At 31.9% G+C, this 14,326-nt stretch overlaps 1 protein-coding gene across 1 annotated transcript in view; it reads right to left on the bottom strand.

Moving 5' to 3' along the window:
* LOC119834236 (vesicular glutamate transporter 1) overlaps positions 1-11,480 on the bottom strand; it is a 56,805-nt gene extending 45,325 nt beyond the window's left edge. Inside the window, exon 1 of the mRNA XM_038358570.1 lies at positions 11,373-11,480. The gene's annotated coding sequence lies outside the window, so the exon portion shown is untranslated. The remainder of the gene's footprint in view (positions 1-11,372) is intronic.
* Between the last annotated feature and the right edge of the window lie 2,846 nt (positions 11,481-14,326).

A 14,326-nucleotide genomic window follows, 5' to 3' on the forward strand; every position in this document is an offset into this window, starting at 1 on the left:
TGATCATGTTTAAATGGAAATTTAGAATAAAGGCGGGCAGAGGAAAATGCATATAAACCACTTCGTTGGGTGGTAGATAAAACTCTTTTTAAATTAGGATTATTCAGTGGAGAAATATTTTAAATCCGTGGCTTTCATTCATCTATACCAATGTATGTATGTATCAATCTATATGTAGAATGATAGCCTCACATACCTCACATTCACATATAAAAAGTTATACCGATTGGAAAAATTTGTCAAGTGCGAGTCGGACTCGCGACACTAATAGTTCCGAAAAATAAGCAACTGCAAAAAATGGTCACTCATCAAATTGATGTCTTAATTACGATTTTTTATTATTTTTTGTTGTATCGGCAAATGATATACATCTTCTCTGAAAATTTTAATTATGATACTATTGTGATTATAGAGATACAGCCTGGTGATAGACTGACAGCTAAGTCTTGGTAATAGGGTCAGGACCCTTTTACACTTCAATTTTGGATATGGTATCCTAAAAACCAATATTTATTTTATTTATTCTCCATTACCTACTTCAGTTTTCATAGCCACCCGCATAACGTAGAATAATTATATAGTATAACCTTTTTCTTTATCCTTTACCTTGACTGGCGGGAAGACAACGCTGATAAGCGATAAGTATTTGCAATTATTTTTAATTGGTGTACAACATGACATTGTTAAATAAACTATATAATTGATTTTCATACCTTAAGTGTATCCACTCTTGAGTAGAATGATGGAACAAAATTAAATATATGGCATTAATTGCCATATACTAAATGTGTTAAAACAAAATCGTTCGTTTTTTAATGCTGTTATTTAATAATCATTAAATCCAGCTATGAACATGTCATACTTTACATAATAACTTGAAGCAAAGTTCGCTTGACAAACTGCGCCGACCCTCCCCAAGCCGTTCTGATTAATGCATTCTTTCATAAGTTGAAACGTCAGCGGGGGGCAAAACGCAATCAAGTTAAACATTTCTAAAATTGCTGACCGAGTTACTTAGAGAATTATCACCAGTACAATTTTTATTCAAATATCGTAAAAAGACGACGGGACTAATTTAACTGTGGTACTAACTTGATTAATAGTGAAGATTGAAGCTAGAATTCATAATTATTTTGGTTTTCTGTGATATTATTTATATCTGTCTATTTGAGGTTCTACCCACTGTTCAATAGCCGAATATTGAGTGTAGAACCTCAGATTTATATACTTTTTTTTATATTTATATAACTGTAAAATAGCATGTAATAATTTGTTATATAAAAAGTTTATATGTAAATTCTTATAAATAAGACATAGCATAATATGTATACAAATTCAATTATAAACTGGTTTTTTAAACTACCGAGTACTATCGTGCGATCCAACTAAGAATAGGATGGATTGTACACCATTTAGTGACGTTATAGGTTATTTTTTGAATTGATGTAAGAGTCGTTAAAATAAAATAAACAGTAATTGAAATGCAAAAAGTATTACGTATTTTGCAAATGACATTCCACATGATACTAACCCCAAAGAGTAGATTAATATACACTAACCCGTGGAGGTCATTGACGTTCCTATTCTTAGTAGCCTAGTACCCTGGGAAAAACGTTTAATGTAATAAACTAATTACATTAACGCATAGTGTTATTATTTATGAATAATCTTATCTTAATCTATTACTTATGAAAAGAGAAAAAAATTTACAACGTTACGTAATGCGACACGGCACGGCCAATACATCATTAGAAACAATGCTTGAAAGTTAAAACACTAATTTTAGAATTATATTTTCCTGAAAAATTAAAATCTTAACACTTCGCACACATTCTACACAATTAAATGTATTTTTAAATTCTTAAGAAGAAATTGAAGTTTTTTTAATCAGCTAGTTCCAACTAACCAGTATTTTCACTATTTTTGTTCAGCCTCTTTGCTCACACAATAATAATTAAAAACATGTACTTGAATATTGATATACCATATTCACAATCAATGTAATTTATTATGTATAACACTAAGTTTAAAGTTTAAATGTTTAAAATATTTTTTTCAAAATTTGCTATGACAAAAATAAAAAATATATATATATATATATCAAACAGCATTTTTATTCAGCTGATTTGCCATTGCAGTCACCGGTATTTCACTAATTAATATGTCTATTCAACCTCTTTGCTCATCCAATAATAGAAATTAGAAAAACATCAACATCATGTTACCAGTATTAAAAACGTCAATAGCTATTAACGTTTTTAACATTATTTTTTCTTATTTGGCAACTTGAATTAATATTTATGACTACGTCAATATTCAATTAGCAGCATTGTACCTTATTTTGAGTTTCCTATAAAACATTGTCGACGGCATCTGATCGATAAGGGATTATAAATACTTTAAGTGCAGTTCTTATAACCTCAGCAGAAGTGGCATCGAACGAGCACTTACCGTTGATCGACCACTCGGTAACAGCATACTCAGCTCTTATCGGCTTTCAACGTTGCCACTTCGCACGCTTTTTGAAACAATAAAGGCCGAAATGAAATTATCGATGCATTTTGTTGTCTATGATATAAGGTACTATAGGTGTTGAATTACCCACAATTACTAAATCATGTTCGTAATTTTGTTTTAAGATTTTTGTACACTGCAGATCATGTTCAGGAAATAAAAAATTTAAAAACTTATCTCATTTTTCATTAAATAATCACATTTGCTATATGTGAGTCTTAGACTAAAACTTGTATGATGTCACGTATTTTGTTTTAAAATTAAAGAAATACCGTAAAAAAAGCTACTTCTATATTTGAATACCTAGTCACTCCTAACACCACAGGAGTTTCATGTAAATAGTGATATCTATATTTTTTAATAGTCAAACACGGCGTTAGGGGACACCTCATGACTTTCAAAAGCACCTTTTTCCAGTCGATTGCGTATCACCACCTCCACCTGGGGGTGCAATTTTCTCTTTTCGGCTTATAGAATAGTAATTCTCCCTCTCTGTCACACCTGCTATTTATGACTTATTAACTTCTCTGAGGTATCATAGCAACCCGCCCGCCAGCAGCTTCAACGATTTAATATAGAAAATTGTGAACTCAACCGAGAGGCAAAACAGTTTATTAAATTGTGCTGGCGATCTTGATTAGAAATACATTAAGGTAGAAATTCTGTATGAGTAATTTAATAACAAACCCTTTTTTATTTTTTGCCAACAAATATAAAAATTTTGAATTTTTAGTTTTATATTAATATATAGCAACTAAATGCTTAGTTCGTTAATTTATTCAGGTATCAAGGATAATGCTAAATGTTTCATGACGGTTCTTGTTATAACAAGAACCGTCATGAAACTAATAATAATATCTATATAGTTCTATCCGTGCGGGGGGCTAGTGATCTGTACTGTAGTTTGTTTAGTTTTTTTTGTTTTACGACCTATTTAACACTAGTCCTTCACAACGTTAATACTTCTCAGTAGTTCAATGAATTATGAAGGCAAATGAAGAATTTATTCATTTACCAAGACGAGAAAACGAGAAAATATTTAAATACTATAAAATTTTCTACATCTCTTATCAAACACATTTCTGCTTCAAACCTACGATTTATTTGTGTAAGTCGTCGAAATACAAAACAAAATAGAAAATCGCTATTCCGTATCGGATTGCGATGTTTGCCAACCGATAGCTCCTTGGGGACGCGACTCGAGCAGTTTTCGCTCGCAGCGCAATAAAAATCAAGATACGATTTAAGGATTTAACCGCTTAAATGTTCCTTTATAGATTGAAACCTATCTGTCAAACAAGTTTCTTGTAATCTCACTTGTTTTCGCTCTCAACAACTGTGCCATATATGGAGTATATAGATATTATATTTTTTAGATTTATTAAAATGACACTGTTTCATAATGATTTATGTAGATATGTAATAAATGTGTCCTAAAAAAATGTGATTCAAATTAAACTGTATGAACTGTACGAACTGTATAAAGATGTATTAATAATTAATCATAATAGACTGCTGATTAGAATATACGATAAAGAAATAAAAAAGCTTCTACCCCTGTTCCTCTCAGATAATAACTAAATTTAAACTATTTTACAACTGCACACAACCAAATAATATGCTCTAATCTTTTAAATCACTATGTTCACATTTCAACAAATTTTCACTTCCTTCTTCTTTCAAAATAGGAATTGTTCAGGCAATTTAAGTTATATCGATGCATTTGGCGATATGCTTTCTTTGGCAAATGGAACTTCCACCATTCAGCCTTTCTGCCCTTGCACAACTCTTTGGACCATTCTGCTAAAGACAAGACTGAACTCTCAAGATGTCTTTTTTCCTAGAAAATTTACCCTTAAACTACACGATACATTGACAATCTGCCAAGGCCTACTCGTTCTATAACGAAATTCTCATACATGTTTTAAGTGGAAACATTATCAGTTTGTATATGTAGCAAAGCAGTGGTGGTTCAGTGATGAGGACCTCGGACTTAAAATCGACAAGTCAGGGTTCGAGACCAGGCGAGGGACGAGGGACCAGGAAATAAATTGATTTTTCAATTCATCTGCGCATTTGTAATATCACCACTGCTTAAAACGGTGAAGGAAAACATCGTGAGGAAACCGGCATCTCCATGAATCAAAAGTTAGACGACATGTGACATCTGCCAACCCGGATTTGGCCAGTGTGGTGAATTATGGCCTGAACCCCCATAAGAAGCCTGTGTCCAAGCAGTGGGAACATATATGGGTTGATGATGATGATGATGATATACCAAGTATAAAAAATGGCGCTTGTATCTAAACTGCTATCCTTTATACTTTCTGCAAAAATTTGCGATTCCCTCACCAGCTTCCTGAATGAACTCTGACTCTAAACCTATACTTGTGACTTGTGACCGTTGGTGAACCATAAGACTGCTTTTTACTGCATATAAAGGTTCCTATTTGTGATGGCAGATCGCCAACCATTATAATATTAAATTATAGTGATAATAAAAAGAACTACTTAATCCGTTCACAATGTCTATAAGTTTTAAACAAAAGAATAGACTTTAAAAAAATTATTTCATTAAGATCAATTATACACTGTCTAATTTAATTTAAGTATTGGTTTCGCTACAAAAACTAAAATATAAAGTATTTCTAAATTACTTTCAACATAAAAATAAGTTTTCTTCTAGGTAATAGAACTGATAAAAATAATTTTGGCGAACGTTTGATAAAATTAAGATTTTTCTTAGCTTATTAGCATTCGAAAAATATTGTCAAATATTCAAAAATATTGTCTTCATCGTCCACACATCTTGCTTCACATGCATGCGTGATTTGGAGAAAGGCTTGCCATTGGCTTGACATAGCTCCCACTATCGCAAATTACCAAATAGATATGTGAATAAATAATAATTATGCAGTGGTGGCTCAGTGGTGAGAACCTCGGACTTCTTCAAAAATCGATAAGTCGGGGCTCGAGACTGAGACTGAGAGATGGACATTCCGCGCTAGCTACATATTACTACAAAGAATACTACAAAGAAAGCTTTAATGGTAAGGGATATAAACGGAAATAAGGGATATAAATATATATGACGGACGGCCGTTGCGCAAGTGAAGCCGCGGGAGCAACTCTAGTAATACATAGACATTTTAAATAATCTTAATCTTCCTGAATATATAATGATGATGGTTATGCTATTCAAAAATATTAATTATAATACAACAAATAACTGGAAGTAATACATTACAATATTTACAATAAGTATGTGTGATTGTGGAGCATCAGATTAGCAACACTCAGATGTACAAACTCTTTTTATTTTGCTACTTGCTTTTTAAAAAAGATTTGTTAAGTTGATTGTTACTAGCAAAAACAATATTATTGAAAAGTTTTTTCCTGCATGCATATTGCACGTTTATTACGCAATATGCATCATATTATCAACAGTATGTATCGGAAACACAGAAAGCTTTCAATGTATGGTAATAAGCTCTGTTAATAACATTAGCAGGTGTGCGTACAGGCGGGTCCCGACCAGGCCCCGCCCCCGCTGCCATTGTCTTCCTAACTCACCGAAATTGAATAAATTAAAGCCAAATTTAATAACTCTATTAAGTTTCTGCCGACATAAACAACTCTTGACGTATGCTAGCCGAAACGCTATCAGGGGCGATCATTTTATTGAATTAGTTTCGGATGCTTGCCCGAGGGAAGTTAAAAGCTTTTTATATTGATTTTCCGAACCATTGTTTGATAAGTCTTTGTTGTAATCAATCAGTTTTAAGGTATTAAATTTGTCATAAATTGACATCGTAAAATGGTTCTCGTGGTTATTATAGCCATGCCTGAAATAAATACGTACTTAATCAATAACGTTATATCAAAAAATTAAAAAGAAATGCTTATCAAAAAAACGTATGATCTATCAAAGCATAAAACATTATGTATGTGGGAGTCGAGCACGCTTCGGCACGATACGGCCAGTTTGCACCGGGGAAGTACCACACCCCCACAGAAAAACGGCGTTAAATAGTGGCATGTCACAGTGTTTCGTAGGGTGAGTGGGGGAGCCGGAGGGCCATATCCTCTTCCTTACCCTTCCCAATCCTTTCCTTCATTCCTCTCGCCAATACTTTCTAAATCCCTTAAAGTCAACATTGACATTAAAAATACTGGTATTCTGTTGAATTACATAATTTACATAAGATAGACGTTTCTATAATTACGCCAATCTGTTTTGGATAAAAATATGAACATAAATAATTAAGAACTGGCTGGACATATTAATTTATTTTTAGGTCAAGTAATTAATTATGATTCAGCACGCAAGTAAGTACGATAGGCGCATATCTACACTCATAATAAAAAAAGTTAAAGTAAAACTAAAGGTCGGGGCAAAAGTATTTTCGTATTGTTGATATAAATAAAATATTCTTAAATATTCTTTTTAGGTATAATTTATTTTATATGAGTTGTTTTGATCGATGACTTGTTATAATCTTATGGGTAGTGCCATGTATGTAATATTCCTGTAAAAATATTGAGATTTTTGATTAAAATAATCTGACAGGTAATATTCCCAGTGTTCTTTTGAGGTTAGCTTTATGCTTTCCAAAGAGTTCTGTAATGACCGAAACAGGTGGAAATCTGATGGAACAAGGTCAGGGCAATTCGAAGTATGCGTTGATGCATCTCAGCCAAGCTCTCTCTAGGAGCTGGTGAATAGGAAGGGCGTGGTGTTCCAGTATCACAGCACCAGACCGCACTCATTTATAACCACGGAGTTAAAAATAATAAATAGATTATGGTATAAAATATCAAACACAAGAAATGCAGTCAAATTGATAATCTCTTTCTTTTTTTCATATCAAAAAAATAAGCAATGTTTAAATGGAGTAGCTGTTTGTCCGATGTGCTATTTACAGAAACATAAAAACTTATTATAGAAATTAAATGAATGTTAAATCAAATGTGAAGATCGATTAAAAATAAAAATAAAATTGCATCAACTCCAAGACATGTACCTACATATTAATTTTTAGTTTTATACTGTTGAAATGCTTTATAAATGAGAAATTTTGAAAGAATAAAAAATTGATACCGCCTCGTGATCAATTTTTATTCTATTCTTTCAAAATTTCTCATGTACCTATAGTGCCACCAACATATCTCTGAAATAAAGGTGACATCACCGTCGCTTCAGTGTAACCTTTAGAGTAATATTCCAGGCAACACTTTTAAAATTAAGATGGATAGCAATAAAACACTCCGAGCACTTGAAGTAGTTTACAATAACAAATCAACAACCATCTTCTTTCGATAAACTTTGCTATTTCAAAGATAAGTTGGTGTCACTCTAACATAGTCTACCGGTGACGACATCCGCTGTAAAGTGTTCGAAAAGTCGGGTGAATAATTAATTGATAATGTTATTAATAAACCGCCTTAAAAAACTCTCTTCAAGTTTTATTTTCTAAATTGCAGTTTCCATAGTGCACTCAAATTCTATTCCATTACTTTAATTGAAGTTTAAATGTAATTTTAAGAATTCCTTAAAATTTATTTCTTTTTTCTTATGAAAAATAACTGTGTAAGGACTATGATCTAAATTTTAATTAATTCTAAATTTATATCATAAATAGGAAACTATGTTTGTTTGTCTGTCTATACACCGCAACGGAGCGGTACTATGGTATGATTTTTATATCGTGATATAGTTAGGCTAGTATAGTAGTTTAGGCCACTAGTCATTCGCAATGGGAAGTTCTTTTGACCATGCAGGAGTCGTGGGCCACGTCAAGTTTGTTATAAAAATGTAATCTATGAGTTATGTAAGCGCAAAACACCATCAATAAGAATACTAATTAAGTCTTATAAAACAAATAAGCCACAAAACCATATTTTTTATTTAATGTCAATATAATATTTTACTTAACGGCAAGTAAATACTATTCGAACTATATTAGATACAGCAGCATATGCAGACAGAGTAACTGCGCGTGGACTTGGTCGTGGTCAAACAGTTAATTGTGAAATTAATAACAATTGCTATAAACTAAGTAAATAAACTCTCTGACTTTTAATATATTTCACATTTATCTTGTAGCCAATATCTGTATAAGTCTATATATCGACTTCACGCTTTTAAACTAATCGTGACACTTTTTATGAAAAATTCTGTAAGTTCCAAAAATTTTATACCCTAGAAACAAACGTGACAATAACTTAAATGTATCTTTTCAACATACAATTTTCCGCAAATAACCACATATACCTTATACTATATATGTATAAGCACATGACGTAAGATTTTTAACAAAAAATTGAAAATATAAATTGTATGAATTGAATATTTAGTTTTATTCACAATATTTTATATAGCAGTCACAATAACTTCTAATGTTATAAAAAATAATTGACAAATGCTAAAAACCCAGGAGACTCTGATTGACTGTGACTTTACAGACGGAAACGGAAAAGGATTTATTATCGCTTGATAACTTGCCAACTTTCATTCAAAATTAATTTGAATATAGCATTGAAGTAAAAGAGCGACGAAAAGGTACGAGTTGCAAAAAAAGTTATTTTAACCCATTACAGCATAACGTTCGATAAATCGGACGCCAGCAAAATTGTTATTTTAGGAGTTACATATATTTAACTCAAGACTTTTCCTTTCAAAATAGTAGATTTATATATCTTCTAAAGTAGTAACAACGTTTTTATAAAATGTATTAACGCGTCTTCGCTTCAGTTTTTCTCTAAATGGTCAAAAAATTCAAAAAATTCACTAAATGGTGAGACGAGGTGAAAATTTTTCGCGGCGAAGGTATAAACTTACCTTTTATTTTATTTTGTATAGTGCTATAGGTAATAAACAGGTAATTTAATTGGTAAACTATTAGACTACTTATATTCAAAATAATTTTTACGTAGCCAATATTATATTGAATGCCAAGGTTGCGAATGTTGTACTTGTTGTCCGATATATCGTCGCTATGCACCGCGGGTACTGCTTGTTGGGGTTTATTGAATTGTTACTGGTTACAAGTTCATGAAATAGTATCTGCTTGGAGTGCGAACCTTAATCACTTAGGCCGAAAACTGGATAGACAAACAGGAACCCGCTTTTATTTGTCCTGAATATCATTTACAGCCACCATCAGATGAAAGTAAAGCTTGTCAAAATCTTCTGGAATACTTAAAATTATTTTTTTACAATAATGTTATCAAGCATATTGTCAAACAAACAAGCCTTTATGCTATGTAGAAAAATAAACCTGTGATGGTAGCGGAAGCCGAAATCAACGTTATTTTAGGAGCGATGCTATTGTCAGGCTACGTCAAGTTTTCAAAAAAATATTTAACATCTTTAAGCCTTATGCCTATGCCTAAGCCTACAGGAACCTTGAGAGCTAATCGCACTGAGAACTGCACATTAAAAAATGTAAAACAATTCAAGAAGCAGGCGCGAGTTTATTAAGACTACCGACAAGCTGATGAAGTCTTCGTATGCCGGTGGAATGATAACAATGTTGTCACAGTAGCCACTAACTTTGAAAATCTTACAATAAAATCTGCATCCCACTGGTCAAACGAAAAAAAGCAAAAGTTCAAGTCCCTCATCTGTCACTTATTTCAAATTACAATAAGTATATGATTGGCGTAGACAAATGCGACCAGGCTATGGCAAATTTACGAACTCGGATGCGTATAAAGAAGTGGTGACGGCCCATATGTGCATATTTAATTGACGTTTCGATAGTAATCGGCTGGTTACTTAGACACTTAGAGGTTACTTAGTATACACTAAGTCCTTATTCGTTTTAGACGCTTCATAGCAAGAAGCTTACTTTCCACACATGGAACACTGCCGACCACCGACATCAAGGTCGCAAGCCAGCAAAACCATTATCTACTATACGATACGATGGTAAAGAACATTGGCTGGTCCCAATAAATACCGAACGTCGGTGTGCAAACCAATGTGGAGGGAAGACTAAATTTTTTGAAATGTAATGTAGGCTTGAAACCCAAAATGCCACACGGAAAACCACGTCGTATACCACGCATAACGTCCGATTTATCGGACGGGCTGTGAATTCTGATATTTCACATTTATAAACTTAATATTTCATGTAATTTAATCGTCATAGTTACTCCAAATTATAATTTATTATAGTGATCATTATGAGCTTTAATAAACTTTATGCTGTAATGTAATAAACTTTATGATGTAAGCTTAAAAACCTTAATATTGTCTCTTTGTAACATATATAAATTTTTTTTATTTAGAAATTTTCATTGTTTAAAATAAGATGATAAAAATAAAGATATTAGATTGTTAATTCGTCCTATAAAATACGTATCTGTCTGTTTTCAAGTGATGTGTTTACATAGCTCTACAACAGACATGTTGCACAATTCACAAGCCTTATAAATTGCTTGCGACAAATGAAAGACTATTGAATTTAAATACTCAAGGCCTTCTACATGAAGAAAATCGTAACATTTTTTCGCGAATACTAAATATTTCACGAATTTGAGATATCATAATAACTCAAGAGTATAATGCTTTCATTGAATTGAAGATGTAAACATTTTTATAAATATTTATCATTTCTTTTAAGTGGAACACATTCTGACATTATATGAATCAATATATTCCACCTCTTTGTACCTTTTTTTTAATGAAGCATGCCTTTTTGCGTCCGAGTTGTTTAAAATAGAATATAGTAGGCTCGTAGACTATCTCGTAGCTATCTACTGAAGCATTTTTATCTTCTACTTTCTCATTAGAAGTGATTTATATTTTTTTATTATTCGATATACTTATGAAAATGTACAATACAACTTACCTCATCAAGAACTTTTTTGACACCAACTTCAATTTATTTTAATACGAGAATAATTAAAACACGTCACTATACTAAACTAATCTAAGCTACTTTGATGACGATATTCACTAGATATGTTAAATCATTTTGATATGTTTAACGTTGATATTCTTTAGAGTGGTTGTTTAAAGTTTGCAAACTTTGGTGCTGTACCATTTTTACAAACAACACCGGGGGACATCACTCTTAAGGATTTTATGCGTCGACAAGACGTGATGCATGTTCGATGATTATTTGGTGTTGTTTTTGAAGTTTTTCTGTTGTTAATATTCACGATAACACCCTTAAGAGTGATGCGCCCCCGGCGAACGCGCCACGTGACTGCCGGCTTTGCACAACCTTTGTGTTTACATCCTCTGCCCCCACCCACGCCGCCACCGTATCCATCCCCGCTCTACAATTTACCGAATGCAGAAATGTTTTTCAAATAGTTCCTACATGATCTAGTTCAATCATTGTTTGATGAAGAATTCATGTGTACGTAATTAAAAATTATTAGAGCTAAAATTGCAGAACTGATCCATGAAATAAGAAAATATTTAAGTTTAAAGTTTATGTAAAAAAATTATGTCATCAAATAAACGATTGTGATAACTTCGTATATCAGTACAATAAAATGTAAGAAAAGAAAAGATGACTTTTAGCTATAAATAAGGTTAAATATTTTTTCTCTCTTTCTTCATTGAAAAATTTTAATCGAAAAAATCAGAAAATCGAGACTTCTTTCTTTTCTAATATTAAAGCTAAAAACAAACAAATATAAAACAAATAAAATCATATCGTCCATATATACTAAACTAAAGTTTGTCGTAAATTCTTTGCTGCAAGAGCGTTCCATTGGCGTGGAAACAGAGATAAGCAGCTTTGCTCCATGAAATAACGTTTATCAGGGTGTGCTTTCTGTACAACTTACCACGTAAATGGTGAGGAGGCCTTTTAGATCCAAAAACAAATCTACTACCTACCAGGGGGCGAGGGCCCGGTGATCTATGATACTAACTATTAAGCTTTAAAAAATTTTTCAAGCAATGAAATGTTATTATATATTATGCATTTTAGAAAATGTGCTTGTGAACAGCGAGAACATAATAAACATTTATAAGTTTTATTTAACAGTTCAATTGTTTTAATATCATAATTGAAAAAAACGATCACGAAATAGGTAAATAAATAAATGCATTAGATTTTAATGCATTTTAGCGTTTAACCACACGTTACTCTAATGGATTTTACGAAACATGGAATATAATCAATGCCTATTATGAACACGCAACTAACCAAACTGTCACTGAAATGTTAAGTTCAATATATTTTGTAGTCTATTTATACTTTGTTGCATCACTCAATTCATTCAAATAATTTCGATTACATAATTCTCCTATTCACATTTGATGCGGCCTTACGTTACGAAAATAAATACAAAAATAAAATCTTTCCGAAGGCGGCTTCCGAAGAAAGGAGGACAAGGACAAAATTTACCCACGCAGTAGGATAAAAACTATTTAATGTCCTTTCTTGAGGTCCAAATTATCTCTGCCAAAATTTCATTAAAATCTGTTCTGTGGCATAGGCGATGAAGAACCAGAGTTCTTCCCTAGTTTAAGTTCCTTAATGTAAATATTAGTTTCATTGTTATTCACATTTTTAAGTCCGTATTGGCGCATTCGATTTCAGTAAATTACGGGAAAACATACCTATATTGGGCAGAATTTAATTTTTTTTTTCATTCATACCAGTGATACTGTCAAACTGTTACTTAAACCTGGAAATTAGTAGTATATAATAGTAAATAAATAAATATTGAAGTTGAAATAGCTGAATAGTTGAAGAAGGATAATATTAGATAACATTGGCTAGAAGCGAGACAGAGAGAGAAGATTGTTTGTTCATATTTTAAAAACTTGTTAATATTTAACTTAGGACATTTATTAAGCCAGATCTATATCTGCCTTTGTTAATATACTATTACCTTAATATGGGGCAATTCACCTTTTATGGTGTTATTTGAAATCTATTTCGAATTTCTACTCTATAATTAATTAGAACTTTCAATATCCATACTCGTTACTATTTTTCAGGTAGACAGCTAATGAGGCAATCAAGTAGGTACTGTATTTCGACTCATCAAAGGTCCCAATTAGACCAGCTTATGAGTATAAGAGGCTTTAGCCGTGGGGTCGAAAGAGGTAAAGCTCGGATTGTTCACTATAAGCTTTCTTATAACTTTAACATTTTGTAGTTAATTTATGATTATTAAAAGTCATTGAGTATATCTGACCAGGTTAATGATCTTCTGTTTATTAGAACCAGAATGCTTTAATATTATAAGTTGCCTAATTGCCTAATACCTCTATTGATTTTAACCGAGCAGAATGAAAACGTATTTATAGTATTGTTGATATGCATCAATATACTTCAAATTGACCGATGTTGAGGGACTAGAGATAACATCAATAAAATATCTAAAAATATTTGTATTATTGCCTTGATGATACATTGTACATTATTCCAAGTGTGTCTTTCAATGCCTATTGACATTACTTTTTAAACTCTCGCATAAAAAAATGAAAATGAAATATAAAAGAATGCAACCATTAACATTGTACTGCATAAAATACCTAAATTTGTTTGTATACGTAATAATATCTACATTTAGTAAAATTTGTTCAACATGTCAATAAACATTTTTTATATATTTTTCGTTACACGATGCATTATCTTTTCAAGCAAGGAATTTTTTTTTTTGATTTGATCTAATTATATATCTATTTACGTGTCGTGAAAGTTTCTTAGAATCATACTAGAATATGTTAATAAATGTCTACCTAGTTGGATAAATGTTTGTTGCTCCATAACAGAAAAACTTTAGTACTATTTCGATCAATCTTGTAACTTTTCATCTTCCTTTCAATTTA

This window comes from Zerene cesonia, chromosome 19 (assembly GCF_012273895.1).
Source record: "Zerene cesonia ecotype Mississippi chromosome 19, Zerene_cesonia_1.1, whole genome shotgun sequence".
NCBI classification, from domain to species: domain Eukaryota; kingdom Metazoa; phylum Arthropoda; class Insecta; order Lepidoptera; family Pieridae; genus Zerene; species Zerene cesonia.